The sequence below is a fragment of the Rhinatrema bivittatum genome, chromosome 9 (assembly GCF_901001135.1).
Source record: "Rhinatrema bivittatum chromosome 9, aRhiBiv1.1, whole genome shotgun sequence".
In the NCBI taxonomy this organism is placed as follows: domain Eukaryota; kingdom Metazoa; phylum Chordata; class Amphibia; order Gymnophiona; family Rhinatrematidae; genus Rhinatrema; species Rhinatrema bivittatum.
Window position 1 is genome coordinate 43,080,764 of NC_042623.1, and position 6,000 is coordinate 43,086,763.

A 6,000-nucleotide genomic window follows, 5' to 3' on the forward strand; every position below is an offset into this window, starting at 1 on the left:
TTTCTTCTTTTACCAAGCTCCTGGAAGTATTGTTTCTTTCAGCATTTGAGGGAACAGAGTTGGGGGGGAGGAAGGAGAGGGTATAGAGTCCAGTGGTTTTATTGTTAAACATGGTCCATTGTTTATTGTACCTTATAAAACTTCATTTGAAGACCGACTATTCTTGGCTCTGTATATCTATCTGTATTCCCTGGCATAAAACTCAATAAATAGATTTGAAAAAAAACAACCCCAAATCAAACCCTACTGTCTTATTTGAATGATACATAAAACTATATTAAAACAAAATGTTAGGTCAAAATGGGAAAAGGTAACAAACCTTATCTCTGTGATTAGCTGTAAATAGACTCAGCTTTATTTCTTTTGGGGAAGTGGGATAATAGTTTGTGCTGAGAGGAAATATAGAAATATAGAAGTGACGGCAAAAGAAGACCAAACGGCCCATCCAGTCTGCCCAGCAAGCTTTCACACTTATTTTTCTCATACTTATCTGTTACTCTGACCGCTGAGTTCAGGGCCCTTATTGGTAACTTTATGGTTCTAATTTCCTTCCACCCTCGCCATTGATGTAGAGAGCAGTGCTGGATATGCATTAAAGTGAAGTATCAAGTTAGTTGGTTAGGGGTAGTAACCGCTGCAATAAACAAGCTACTCCCACGCTTATTTGTTTAACCAGACTATGCAATTCAGTCCTTGTTGGTTGTTGTCTGAATGTAAATCCTCTTATCTTCATTCCCCCTGCCATTGAAGCAGAGAGCTACGCTGAATATGCATTGAAAATGACGTATCAGGTTATTTGGTTTGGGGTAGTAATTGCCGCAACAAGCAAGCTACTCCTCTGCTTATTTGTGAAAGGCAAATCTTTTTTTCCACATTTCCTCTTGCCGTTGAAGCATAGAGCAATGTTGGAGTCGCATTAACGGTGTGTATGTTTGTTGAATAAGGAACAGATTTTCAAAGGCTATGGGACAGATTTTCAAAGGGATACGCGCGTACCTCCCGAAAACCTGCCCCAGGTTCCCCCTGTGCGTGCCGAGCCTATGTTAAATAGGCTCGGCGGTGCGCACAAGCCCCAGGACACGTGTAAGTCCTGGAGCTTTCCTGGGGGGGGCATGTCGGGGGCGTGTCAGGGGCATGTCGCGGTGGCGCGTCATTCGGGGGTGGGGCCACGGGCATGGTTCCGGCCCGGGGGAGTGGCCAAGGCCTCTGAAACAGCTCCTGGGCTGGGGAATTGTGCGCCGGCCAGCTGGCCGGCGCAGGCGTAACTTTTAAAACAAAGGTAGGGGGGTTTAGATAGGGCAAGGGAGGGGAAGGTGCGGGGGGTATGGAAGGAAAGTTCCCTCCGAGGCCGCTCCGATTTCGGAGCGGCCTCGGAGGGAACGGAGGCAAGCTGTGCGGCTCGGCGCATGCAGGCTGCCGATTTTGGGCAGCCTTTCGCGTGCCGACCCTGGATTTTAAAGGCTACACGTGTATCTATTACAATCCGGCGTACTTTTGTTTGCGCCTTCCCCTGCGCGCCAAGCCTATTTTGCATAGGCTCGGTGGCGCGCGCAAGCCCCGGGACGCGCGTATGTCCCAGGGCTTTCCAAAATGAGCAGGGCCGGGGGCATGATGGCGGTCTGGGGGCGGGGCCGGGATTGTGGTGGCGGTACAGGGATGGTTCCAAGTCCTCCGGCCTTGGCGGGAACGGGGAAAGCCATTGGGGCTCCCCTTGGGCTCGGTGCGTGCAAGGTGCACAAGTGTGAACCCCCTTGCGCGCACCGACCCCGGATTTTATAACATGCGCATGGCATGTTATAAAATCGGGCATAGATTTGTGCGCGCCGGGTTGCACGCACAAATCTATGCCCGTGCATAAGTTTTAAAATCTGGCCCTAAGGGTATTAATCACCAGGTAGTATCTGTCATTCCCGCAAGCCACCCCCATGCCTCTTCATTACATTCACATCCTCTAGACTTTATGGATCCACAGTGTTTATCCCAAGCCCCTTTGAAATCCTTCACAGTTTTAGTCTTCACCACTTCCTCCGGAAGGGCGTTCCAGGCATCCACCACCCTCTCCCTGAAGAAATACTTCCTGACATTGATTCTGAGTCTTCCTCCCTGGAGTTTTAAATCTTGATCTCTGGTTCTGCTGATTTCTTTGCAACGTAAAAGGTTTGTTGTTCACTTTGGATCATTAAAACCTATCAGGTATCTGAAAGTCTGTATCATATCACCCCTGTTCCTCCTTTCCTCCAGGGTATATATATTTAGATTCTTCAAACTCTCCTCGTAAGTCATTTGATGAAGACCATCCACCTTTTTGGTTGCCCTTCTCTGGGCCACCTCCATCCTGTCTCTGTCCCTTCGGAGATACGGTCTCCAGAACTGAACACAGTACTCCAGGTGAGGCCTTACCAGGGATCTGTACAAGGGGATAATCACTTCCCTTTTTTTTTACTCGATATTCCTCTCGCTATGCAGCCCAGCATTCTTCTGGCTTTAGCTATCGCCTTGTCACATTGTTTCGCCGACCTCAGATCATTAGACACTATCACCCCAAGGTCTCTCTCCTGCTCCATGCACATCAGCCCTTCCCCCATCGAATACATTTCTTTCGTATTTCCACACCCCAAATAGAAAGTTGGTGGGAAATTTCCTGCATGCTGCTAAATTGGCCATTGCCCACCTGTGTGAGCGCTCCCCTGAGATACCTTGCTGCGTGATTAAGCAGACACGTACCAATCTGTGTGGGACATGGGGGGTAGCTGCGAATTGAGCTGGTTACGGATCCTATATAGGCTTAGGCAGGCTCTCAGATTGCCCTGTAACTGTCAATTTTATCATTGAGCTTTATGTTGTTTCAGATAGCACACTTCAGTATTATCGTTGAAGCTTGTTTGGTGTGCCTAGTTTCAAAAATAAAAAGTTCCAAAAAAAAGGGGGGGCTACTTGATTAACCAGGCTGAATTGGAAAAAAAGCAGAGAGTCCCTTAGGTAGCAAGAATTGTAAATCTGTTGTTTGAGTTCATTAGTTTGAAACCAGTAGCACAGGAAACTACCAATTCCTAGTATCATCCTTCTGGATCTGCGTTTCATGCTTAGCTTTATCAGTGGTCACACCATGCCAGAAGTTTGTTATAAAGCTCTCCATTAAAAGGACAGTGCATTAAAACTGAAAACAATTTGCCTATACCTTGAGGAAATCTTCAGCAACATATAAATACATTTTTTTTAAAAACTTACATTCGCTATCATCATTTTAAATCTTGACCTCTCCAACCTTGTAATCTCTTCATAGTATATGCAACATCGTTACCTGCCAAAATCTAGACAGTAAATAAAAAAAACAGCCTGTATCAGTGCACATCAATTTATTTTCAAACAAAAATTATTATTCTCTACAATACTGAATAATTAAATGTTCTATTTCTTGCTTCTATTTACTATTATTCATAAGCATATCTCATTTGGATCTATTTCTGTCACAGTGGTGAGAAGCACTGCAGCCTGAAATGGTATGATGAGTCCTGTGAGCTTGATAAAACTTTCAAATAGGTCAAATCATTTTTTAAAAAACACAAATAAAAGGTTGGGGGATGAAACGTTTGTTGCCTCTGTGTCTCAAGGTGCTGCTGTTTTGATAATTTGACGGGGTATTGCTCCGGGCCAGAATTATGTGAGATTCTGGTTGCGTAAAATTTTATTTTTAGTTAAAAAAAACCCCCAAAAAACAAGTAATCCTGCAGTGTTGGATGAGAGCGGAAGCACCAACTGTAGCCCAGTGGAGAAACCTGATGCATAAGCAAGTGAGTATATGAGAAATATGCTGAACGGACTAACCTCCTACGGAAAAATAAGACACTCGTGCAGATCTGGGACTTGTATCTTCAGTCGTTACCACCTGGAGCCCGTAGCGATATTCTGAATGATCTTTGTGGATATAGTGTCTGGAGGGGTATACAAGACTTGCCGTGGGATACTGTCAGGGTGCATTATTAGGGGGCACGGGCAAGGACCCACCAGTGTTCCCAGCTTGTTCAGTAACTGTTGTCCTTGTGATTTTAAAATCAATAAAAAAAATGATTTAAACGTAAAAGGTTGGGGAACTGCTGGGCTAAAGGAAACAGGTGAGGAAAATATGAGCCAGGGTGAAAATCCATTCCTTCATCAACCACATCAAAAGCAACTTGTGCAACTCTGTTACCACTCAGCAGAGCCAGTTGGATGAGGGCGGTTTTCAAACTGCTTTTTTTTTTTATTTTGTGCAGGTAGAACTTTTATGGAAAATATTGGGTGCAGATTTGAAAAAATATCTACTCTCCAGTGATACGTCTGATCCCACCCAAACAGCTCCCCCTGGGAATGTCTGCCTCAAATACAGCTAAAAACGCAGCATTGAGGGGCCCTGTACGTACTTTTAGCTGGATTAACGGGTGGTAATTTTCAGCCAGTCAGTTTGCCCAAGTAAATTTTGGTTTACCTATGTAAATTACCTTTCCCACGCTTAACATGGACCCAGAAAAGGAACAGTGAATCAAACTGGTCTTGGAAGTCCACCAGCATCAAAAGTAGGGTGACCCGAGGTAAACAGATTTTGAGTTTATGTACTCTGCCCCCTAAGAGTGCTTAGCCAGCAAAGTAAAACTTGACCTCAGGGCTGTCGGAATGGGCTAGGTCACAGGGACCATGACCTGTCCAAAATCTGGTGTGCCTGCAGAACTGCTGGGTTGGGTGGGTAGCAGCTGATTGGCGTCAGGAGGGGACGAGCAGCAGCCGCCAGCGCCATTCTCCACCTCTGCAGCTCCAGGCCCCACTGCTGCTTTCACCCGCATGGGAGGCTGCACAGCTGCATGGGTCAAAGCAGCAGGTCGGGCCCAGACAGCAGAGGGAGGAGGAGGAGGATGCGACCCGAGGCACCACCATTCTCCTCTTCCTGTGGCTGCCCCTGCTCCACCCTTCCATACTGACGCCTGCTACGATGTAATCATCTCTCGACATCGCTTAAGAATGAATCATGCTGTCGAAGCACTTGCCAGAAAATGGTATTTAAAAGAACAAGACATTTGTAGTTCTTGGCAGCAGGAGCTACAGTCTATTCCTCTCTCCACAATTCACCACCCTCATCCTCCAACCAGTTTTACTCTGGCAACAGACAAGCTCTGCCACCTCTTCTCATCATTCCCTCTTTCCTTCTCTTCTCTCAGGTTTACCTCTCTTTTTTTTTTCACTCTCAGAAATTACTCTGCATACTACCTACCATTCTTCACTCCTCATTTCTCTTGTCCTCCACAATCCTCTCCTCTGTTCTATTCACCCACCTTCTGGTCATAAATACAGTTTACTCCTTTCATATAAAATCATTTGCCTAACTTCTCTTCCGACTGGCAGGGTGAAACATTTCCCTTAAATCAGGTTCTTGCTGCTCACTGGCTCCCCCAACCATTTCACCCTTTGTCTCATCATCACTCTCCTTCAGAGCCCTCTGACCTGGTTCCTCTGTTCTCCGTTTCTCGTCCTCTCTCCTGTCGCCTCTGGAGTACTCGCCACTCTGCCACAAACTCACCTCTGCCCACAAGTTCTTGCTCCCCATGTTTCCTTCAGTCTCCTTGTCCCCCTTACAGAAACCTGATTCTCACCTTCACATTCAGCCTGGGTGGCTGCTTTCCTGCAGAATTCTCTTTGTCCCATATATATGTATCCCTCTGCCAGATCTACCTAGAAGAGAATAACACACCTGGGAGATTCTGCACCCAGTGGGACCAATGGCTGCAGAAGCAATCAAGGTGGTTAAATCTGTCAGCAATTCAATGCTGTGGTAGCTGTAAGCCTGCTGGAAAATTTCCCTACTGCCGAGGGAAGAAGGAGGCACATATTGAGGGAAGTGCTTCAGCAAGTCTGTAGCTAAGTGTGCAGAATATATCAACAGTGATAGAAAAAGGAAACCAGACAAATAACTGTATAATACTTGAAAGAGATCTTCTAATTTAGTTTTCAAGAATGGAAAGAAACTATTTT